Source organism: Oncorhynchus gorbuscha, linkage group LG02 (genome assembly GCF_021184085.1).
Source record: "Oncorhynchus gorbuscha isolate QuinsamMale2020 ecotype Even-year linkage group LG02, OgorEven_v1.0, whole genome shotgun sequence".
Classification (NCBI taxonomy): domain Eukaryota; kingdom Metazoa; phylum Chordata; class Actinopteri; order Salmoniformes; family Salmonidae; genus Oncorhynchus; species Oncorhynchus gorbuscha.
In genome coordinates, this window is record NC_060174.1 from 11,477,675 (window position 1) to 11,487,676 (window position 10,002).

At 40.5% G+C, this 10,002-nt stretch overlaps 1 long non-coding RNA gene across 1 annotated transcript; it reads right to left on the bottom strand.

Annotated features, from left to right (window-relative positions):
* Positions 1-608: 608 nt before the first annotated feature.
* Positions 609-7,028, bottom strand: LOC123991166. Its single transcript, XR_006830761.1, has 2 exons — positions 6,764-7,028; positions 609-2,063 (listed from the first exon to the last, which is right to left on the bottom strand). It is a non-coding gene; the product is annotated as an uncharacterized LOC123991166 (long non-coding RNA).
* Positions 7,029-10,002: the final 2,974 nt, after the last annotated feature.

Below are 10,002 nucleotides of genomic sequence, written 5' to 3' on the forward strand. Positions count from 1 at the left end.
ATATAGGGAAGGAACCAAAGGGAGGGACATATATAGGGAAGGAACCTAAGGGAGGAACATATATAGGGAAGGAACCAAAGGGAGTGACATATATAGGGAAGGAACCAAAGGGAGGGACATATATAGAGAAGGAACCAAAGGGAGGGACATATATAGGGAAGGAACCAAAGGGAGGGACATATATAGGGAAGGAACCAAAGGGAGGGACATATATAGGGAAGGAACCAAAGGGAGTGACATATATAGGGAAGGAACCAAAGGGAGTGACATATATAGGGAAGGAACCAAAGGGAGTGACAGATATAGGGAAGGTAATCAAGGAGGTGATGGAGTCCAGGTGAGTCATTACGCGCGTAACGCTGGTGACAAGTGTGCGTCCCAACGGGCAGCCTGGTGACCTAGCGGCGGGAGACGGAGCACACATGACAGTAGCTGTATATCATACGGTATCCTTCATGAAGGTAAGCATTGGATTTTCCTGTGTACCATTTCAATGAGGGCGTAGATAAACAAGCATTTTTTTCAAACTTTGTCTCACCCTACATGTGATAAACCTATAGTGTACGTAATCACAGCTGTGTGGAGAGACAGACCAAGGCGCAGAGTGCTCTGAGTTCCACGTCTTTATTTTTGTGAAACTTACAAAACAAAAAAGGAACAAGGAACCGTAACATAAGTGGTGCTACATGCACTAACTCAAAACAAGATCCCACAAAAACACAGTGGGTAAATGGCTGCCTAAATATGATCCCCAATCAGAGAAACAGCTGCCTCTGATTGGGAACCATACCAGGCCAACATAGACATAAAACAACCTAGATAACCCACCCTAGTCACACCCTGACCTAACCAACATAGAGAATAAAAGGCTCTCTATGGTCAAGGCGTGACAGTACGACCTTTAAACATAGTGCTCATTGTACAGTGGATCTATGAAAGTTAATCTCACATTCTTAAACATTATTGCATCATTCAGCTACAAAACCCATTATCACTGATTATCATGAAATAGACACAAATTAATTATTTGAACATTTGTGAAAGTCATGCGATTTTATTCTTCATAATGCATGCATGTCCAGTACACAATTTTCTTCATAATGAACTCCAATTTTTCTTAGCTAAATTTAGCTAGGTGACAAACAATAGCTAGGCTAAGGTTTAGGGGTTAAGGTTAGGTGTTACGGTTAGGGTTAATAAAATCTAAGTTTATTTGTTCCTAACAATGTACGAAAATGTCAAACAAGTACACAAATAATCAAAATACAAAATAAAAAATAATTGTAAACTTTTCGGAACAAATCCAATTAACCCAAATAAAACTGTAACAGTAATCCAAATGCAATCTATACATATATACTAAGAATGACATATACAACAATGTTATAGTGAGCTATGACAGTTATCCAGTATGTAAATAAATATGCGTTGTATATAAACAGACAACTAAATTGCAATGTGCAGTAGAATAAATAATAGAATGAACTATGATGAGAATACAGTATTTAAATACACAATACAAAACCCCATGGCAAAACGGATAGAATTGCAAGAATTTAACTTCCTGAACAGAGTCCAGAATATATACAGTATATGTAAGTGGATGGTGTATAGACGGTATAGACAGTATGTGAATAGAAAAGTGTATACAGCCGTAGTTATATAGGATGAGCCTTGACTAGAATACAATATATACATATGAAGTGGGTAAAACAGTATGTAAACATTATTTAAGTGACCAGTATCCCTTGACTCGATGTACATAAGGCAGCAGTCTCTAAGGCTCAGGGCAGGGTACTGGGCGGAGGCCGGCTAGTGATGACTCTTTAACAGTTTGATTGCCTGGAGATAGAAGCTGGTTATCATTCTCTCGGCCCCAGCTTTGATGCACCTGTACTGTCTCCGCATTCTAGATTTTCGCGGGGTGAACAGTCCGTGGCTCGGGTGGCTGAGGTCCTTGATGATGTTCTTGGCCTTCCTGTGACACGGAGTGCTGTAGATGGAGGGCAGGCAGTGTGTCCCCGATGCTGTGTTGGGCTGACCGCACCACCATCTGGAGAGCCCTGTGGTTGGCAAACACACATTTCTTGAGCCACCTGAAGTTAACAAGGCACTGTTGTACCTTCTTCACCACGCTGTGTTCTGTTGTTGTGTTCCACCATGTTGTTGTCATGTTGTGTTGCTACCATGCGGTGTTGTCAGGTGTTGCTGCCATGCTATGTTGTAGTCTTTTTGGTCTCTCTTAATGTAGTGTTGTCGGATCTAGAAGCTATTTCACATAAGTAATTTATTTGTGTCTATTTAACATAAGTAATTTATTTGTGTCTATTTAACATAAGTAATTTATTTGTGTCTATTTAACAATAACTGGTGATAGTGGGTTGAACGACATTAAGTTGTGTAGCCTACAGGGACATTCAAATAATGGTGTGCAATTACTACAGTACAGTTTTTAAATAATTGATTATACAAAAAAAGGAATATGCAGAGAAAGGGCTACACCACAGTGTGGTTTCAAACTTTCAAAGCTGCTCTCTTTATATCTCAGCAGCTTACCCTCTCGAAGCTAGGGGGCACTATTTTTATGTTTGGAAAAATAATGTTCCCAAAGTAAACGGCCTATTTCTCATGACCAGATGCTAGAATAGGCATATAATTGACAGATTAGGATAGAAAAATATTAGGATAGAAAACACAAAAATATTGTTTGTGGGTATAACAGAACTGATATTGCAGGCGAAAGCCTGAGGATAATCCAATCAGGAAGAGTTTCTTATTTCGAAACCTCTGTCTTCCTATGCGTGCCTGTCCTCCATGTGAAGGGATATCAACCAGATTCTTTTTTTCTGTAGCTTCCCTAAGGTGTCAACAGACTTTAGACATAGTTTCAGGCTTTTATTTTGTAAAATGAGCGTGAAGGATGACATTGCGTAAGTGGAGAGGTGGGGGCTCTCAGAGTGAGTTGGTGCAGCCATTGTTCCTCACGCTGTTATGGAAAAAGCTACACACTCGGTTGACATATTATCGAATATATATTTTAAAAACTACCTGAGGAATGATTATAAAAAACATTTGACATGTTTCTGTGGACATTATGGATACTATTTGGAATTTCCGTCTGCGTTGTCGTGACTGCTCTTTCCTGAGGATTTCTGAACATAACGCGACAAACAAACGTTGGTATTTTGTGTATAAAAATCATCTTTATGGAACAAAAGGAACATTTGCTGTGTAACTGGGAGTCTCGTGAGTGAAAACATCCGAAGATCATCAAAGGTAAACGGTTAATTTGATTGCTTTTCTGATTTTCGTGACCAAGCTTCCTGATGCTAAGTGTACATAATGCTATGCCAGGCTATCGATAAACTTACACAAACGCTTCGATTGCTTTCGCTGTAAAGCATAATTTCAAAATCTGAGACGACAGGGTGATTAACAAAAGGCTACGCTGTGTTTCAAAATATTGCACTTGTGATTTCATGAATATGAATATTTTCTAGTAATATTATTTGACTGTTGTGCTATGCTATTCAGCGGTTGCAGACGGAAATTATCCCGCTACAGGGATTGGTAGCGTCAAGAAGTTAATGAAGTTGAACTCTCTTGGCTGAGACATGGTGTGATTATGGTGCGAAAGGCCAAAGCTGTCAATTGCCATGACAGGACTTCATTAAAGCCTCTAATTTATGATTTTCTGTTGCATCAATTAGCACCGCGGGCTGAGACTGACGATACCTACAGGTGGCCGGGATTTTGCTGAGAAGACAATCTGTTAATAACTCGCTTCGGCTACCGTTCCAAAGGACGTAAACACTTCTGTGTGGGTATGTATAGAACATGTAGAACTGTTCTATGTAGAACTGTTAGTGAGAGAAATGAAAGGTGGAGGACTGCTTGCTGTTGACACCTCGGGTCAATTTCTGTACATTGTGAGCCAATTGGGGTTTTGGTCATCTTTGGTCAGTATTATGTCTTATTTCAGTTATTCACTGCATCTATTTTCTACAAATGACAGATTCTGTGGCATAATATTTGGTGGTCATGGCAAAGTAAGCCATTTCATGTTAGAGTGTAGTTATAGGAGACTTATTTGCTATTTAGTTAAAGGAGACTAGTCATTTGGAATTTTGTTAAAGGGGTGTAGTTATTTCATATTTAGTTGAGGGAGACTAATTGTTTGTTATTTACTCAAAGGAGACTAGTTATTTGGTATTTAGTTAAATGAGTCTAGTTATTTCATAGTTAGTTAAAGGAGAAAACTCACTAATGCTCTCGTGGCTGAATGGAAGCAATGTTCCAAAATCTAGTGGAAAGCTTTCCCAAAAGCTTGGAGGCTGTTATAGCAGCAAAGTGGAACAAACTCCATATTAATGTCCATGATTTTGGAATGAGATGTTCGATGAGCAGGTGCCCAGATACTTTTGGTCATGTAGTTTACCTCCCCATTGTGCGAGTCTGTGTGTTTGACGAAAGTCAATGCACTCGAAGAAATAGCATTCTCTCCCGACTCACCTTCCATTGTCTCTTCAATCTTATAAACATACACTACCAGTCAAAAGTTTTGGATCCTGGATCCTGGACTTCCTGACGGGCCACCCCCAGGTGGTAAGGGTAGGTAACAGCACATCCACCACGCTGATCCTCAACACAGGTTTCGCTGTTGTTATTTTACTGCTGCTCTTTAATTACTTGTTACCTTTGTTTCTTATTCTTCTCCATATTTAAAAAAAACTGCATTGTCTGTTAGCGGCTAGTAAGTAGGCATTTCACTGTAAGGCATTTCACTGTTGAATTCGGCGTATGTGACTAATACAATTGGATTTAATGAAATGCTGCATCAGATGACCTGGCCTCCACAATCCCCCGATCTCAACCAAATTTAGATGGTTTGGCATCATTCGAACAGCAGAGTGAAGGACAAGCAGCCTACAAGTGCTCACCATACAGTATGTGGGAACTCCTTCAAGACTGCTGGAAAATAATTCCAGGTGAAGCTGGTTGCGAGAATGCCAAGAGTATGCAAAGCTGTCATTAAGGAAAAGGGGGATATTTGAAGAACTCAAATATAAAATGTATTTGTTTAACACTTTTTTGGTTACTACATGATTCCATATGTTTTATGTCATAGTTTTGATGTCTTCACTATTGTTCTGCAATGTAGAAAATAGTAAAAATAAAGAAACCCTTGAATGAGTAAAACTTTTGACTTAAGATGTTTATTGACATTATGGCACACAAATCTACTACTCAGACTAATATAATGACGAACACTATGAATATAGATATGTTGTGGAAAAACAAAAGTCCCCAAATTCCACCTGATTTCTGAGGATGAGTGGAGGCGACTGGGAGTGCAGCAGTCTCTTGAATGGGTGTGTCATATGATCCACAAGACCGAGCCTCACATTCTCCTGTTTAGACAACCACTTCCAAAGCACTGATTCTATACATTCTGGAATTTTCCTTGGAACATTCCTTCTTGTCAACATATTAATAATGTGGTACTCAGTGAATGCTTGCTCTCTAAGAGTTATATTGTCTGCTCTGGTTGTCAGGTCTTGTCTTTGGGAGATGAAAGCGATGGTCTTACCATGGGATGGGATACAAAACAACTGGTTTGGGTCTCATGAAGCCCAACTTTAGAGTGGCCAACACTGTTCATATCATAGGTAAGTCAGAAAATAGGACAGGCCACAAGATGATTGCGTCAAGGCTTCTGAATGCTACATACAGTATACAGCATGTCTCTAGGCGACTAGTATAATATTTGCCTTTGCTGTGTTGTACTTGTTTTCTCTCTCAGTGTGTATGTGTGTTTACATGTGCGTACATGCATGTGTGCATGCGTTCTCTGTGTGTGTACTCACGTGTGTACTCATGTCTGCGAATGTGTTTGATAGGCCTGCATAAAGAATGGGCAGTAGACTCCTTCCCAGATGGGCTCCTCATGGCACTTTACTGACTTTATTGTTCCCATGGGGAAATTCTGTTGCAGTGACATGTACATGTTTTCAGCACTGGCACATACTTGAGTGAAAGTAAATATACCTTCATCGAAAATTAAAAGTAAAAATCGCCCAGTAAAATACTACTTAAGAAAAAAGTATCTGATTTTAAATGTATTTAAGTACAGTGGATGAAAAAGTACTACATCGTCATACTTGAGTAAAAGTACAAAGTAAAAGTACGTCAAATTCCTGATTAGAATCAAACCACACGGCACAACTTTCCAGACGGACAGACAGGGGCATTACTCCAACACTCAGACATCATTTACAGACACAGTATTTGTGTTTAGTGAGTCCACCAGATCAAAGGCAGTAGGGATGAGAACTCGTTATATTGATAGGTGCGTGAATTTGACCATAATTCTGTCCTACCTGAGCATTCAAAATGTAACAAGTACTTGTTGGTGTCAGGGAAATGTACGGAGTAAGTAATAAGTACATTGTTTTCTTTAGGAATGTAGTGGAGTACAAGTAACAAAATATATAAATAGTAAAGTACAGATACCCCAAAAACGACTTAAGTAGTAAGTATTAAGTATACTATTAAGTATACTACTTAAGTAGAATTTACTTACTTAAGTAGTATTTACTTAAGTAGTAAGTATTTGTACTTAAGTACTTTACATCACTGACCACTGGACACTTCACTGGCAGTCTAAACTAACTGAGACTGTGGCAATTACAGAAAAACATTCAGAGCAAGCTCCACAACAGCAGAAACAAACACCCATCTCGTATAGCAAAATAATACTTACAGTAACCTCTCAGCATGGAAGTCACAGAGAGAAGAGGGCTAGTTGGCTTGAAGCAACTGGAAGGTCTCGATGTACACTAATCTTATCATTTAAACCCACTCTAAGAGATATATGACTAAAGTGGTGCTATAACAACATTAACGTGTAACTTGAAAGTTCCGGACTTGAATGAGTCCAGAATAGACTTGTTTCAGCGTAGACACACACATCAAGTCACACCACACATGGCCAGGCTGAGTCATCCAACAAGGCTGCTGTCCTCTTATCACCTCAGTTTCACGCTATGAGTAGTTAATGTCTTTTTGCTTGGTAGGGCAGTACAGGTCGCACATGTACAAGGCTGCTGTCCTCATATCACCCCAGTTCCCACTGAATCCACACTTCCTGAATGTTTAATCTCCAAGAAATATTTACAGCTGCCATGCTTGAGCCCCAAGCGATGGAGTCAAAATGCTAAATACCAAAGAAGCACAGTCCTAATGATCCATTAGGGATAATATCGATCGGGTCTGTGCAAAAAAAATACATTTTATAAAAGGACAGACTCTGACCTTCAAAATGGTATATCATACACTGTTGTTGGAGAAGACATGGGAAAGTTACTGCTTTGGTAGTTAATGAACTTGTAAACCCAAGTCGGAGAAAAATGCCCTTGAAAGATTTTGCTGAGATTTTCGTACTTACTAGAGAGCTCTTCTTTGCTTATGCCCATTCTGCAGCATTCACACCCTCAAAAGCTTTAGGCCTAACCATCTTTTTAAGAATTCACATGCAAACGCATATGAGTCGCAATGGTATTGTCCTCCGGAAAGTAGTCGCTCTACTTAAAGCATGGACACACCGTTAGTGTAATGAACAAGGTGGGAGACAGAGAGCTGGTTTCAAGCAGCAGTGAGCAGCAGGTATTTATTTGTAAAGGACCACAGGAGGAGGCAGGTAGCTGGGTCCAGGGGCAGGCAGAATGTCATACACAGGGGGTCCAAAAGGCAACAGTACAGGCAGGGAAAAGGCTAGTAGCGTCGTCTGGAAAATCAGGCAATAGGTTGATAACAGGAAAGCCGGAAAAGTACAGGCAGGGAAGGGAATAGGCAAAAGACGTCGTTAGTGAGGCAGGGAAAAACTATCCTACACAGGAGGATTAAATTACGGGAAAAACAGAGCTCCAAACAGAGCTCCGAACAGTAGTGTCACAAAACAAACAATATCTCACAATGACGGGGTGCAAAGAACTGAACTAAATAGAGTGTGATATTGACATACAGGTGTGTGAACAGGTGATCAGAATTCAGGTGATTGGGATCTGGAGAGTGAGCTGCGTTCAGAGGATCTATGTGTTTGAGAGTGTGAGTTGTAAGCAGACATTACAGGTAGCGTTTGCCAGCCGAGAGTACTTAGTACCTCTGAACCGAACTTATTTGCAAACCCAGTGCAAACCGATTCTACGTGTACAAACGCAAGAAAATGTAATCAGATGTCCAGCAGTCCTGTATTGAACTCTAAAAGCTATCAGCAAATCTTACAGCTATGTTTTTTTGGTATACACACTGTCAATCAATTTTGCCTAGGCCATGGTATTCACTGTTAGACTGGCAGCTACCTTCAGCAGAGTAAACATGTTTGTTTGTGCTACCTTTGACTGACATTAGCTAACGTAAGCTAGATAACGTTAGCAAATATGAGTAGCTCAATCTGGTAGCCATCTATTCCACCCTTGTCTGGAAAACACTCTGTTATTAAACATTGAATTGTCGATATAGCTAACTCACTCTAAATCGTCTATGGTTGGTTAGTTGGTCCTCAGTCGGTCTCAGCTGGCTAGCGAATCTTGCTACCAATTTAGTGACATTAGTTAGCTAACAGCAAGCTGACAATATTGAAATGTCCATGGTAGGTGTGCTAAGCTAGCCAATCGAATAGAGATCAATACAATTAATGGGGTGGTTAAATTGTGTATTATTGTGTATTTAGTAGATGTCACCAACATGGGCTTCCAAACCCTGTTGGCCAACATATTTACAAGCTGACACCTAAGATAGCTCAATGTACAGTAAGCATGGTATAAACATGAATTGTGTCGTGTTTGTATGGTTTGTGTTATGAAGTTACACGTGGTTAGAGGTAGCATGAGGACTACAGAGAATTAGGACCGGACCACACAGTACCTTCCAGACCATGCAATCAATTTAGTCTACCCCTCTTCTCTTTTTACATTTTGTCTATGTAGATATCAGGTTATCTGAAGTCATTTCAAAGTGCCCTCTTAAAAATGACCCTAACGCTGGGGTGTTTTGGGTACACAAGCATGAAGGAGCAGACACACCTTGCAGTTATGGAGCACAACAATATTGTGAGACAGAAACCAGCAAGGGACACTGAAAGGTATAAAATCAAGACTACAACAGTAATGATACAACCACCTCATTCTTCTCTCTGCAGATTCTGAAAACACAATACAAAGACACGTCTACAAAAATCCACCATTGACAAGAATGATCTGTCAAATTCAATAGGCTGGGGGGTTTGGTAGTGCAGGGTTGTGCTTACAGTAAATGTATTGTTCTGTATGAGAGCGATTGAGAGGTGCCATCTATCCTAAATCTCCCATACAACATTTCATACGGTGTAAGTACTGCCCTCCTAAGACCTTTCATACATTCTTTAGCCCCCAAGGATGTTCACTATGTCGACTGATCTTTGCTCTCAAAAGCAGCTCCCAATGTCTGTCAATGCTAGCCCGGTCCCAAACGTTTAACACATTTGCCAACAAAGGCAATGTTGCCCTTCATCCCTTCCAGAAAAAGTGGCAAACGCTAACATCACAACCATGTCTTTCCAGGAGCGTGCAGTACCAGCAAATCTTCTGCAAGAGGACCAAACAGTTGGTGGACTTTAGGCAGAGTCTTATCCAGCTGGCCGTTCACGTCAGACAGGAGCAGACCATTCGCCATAAGCACAAAGAGTCTCAGCTTCCACAGCCCACCATGCCGAACACCATTTCCAGTGTAACGAAGCTAAGATAAAGCACTATGGCTGTTGTCATGATGTTGCCCTCTTTGGGTACAGTAAGCCCCATCCCCCTCTCCCTGTCTCCTACACCCAGGCTGCTGTGGTCAGAGAGAGGTTGTAAATTCCTGGAGAAGATTATCTCCTCATGGCCATAGTATAGAGACAGGAATTTCTTCCACCTCACAAAACTTGAGGTCCGAACAACATTTATGTTCTGGAGAAGGTATAAAAGA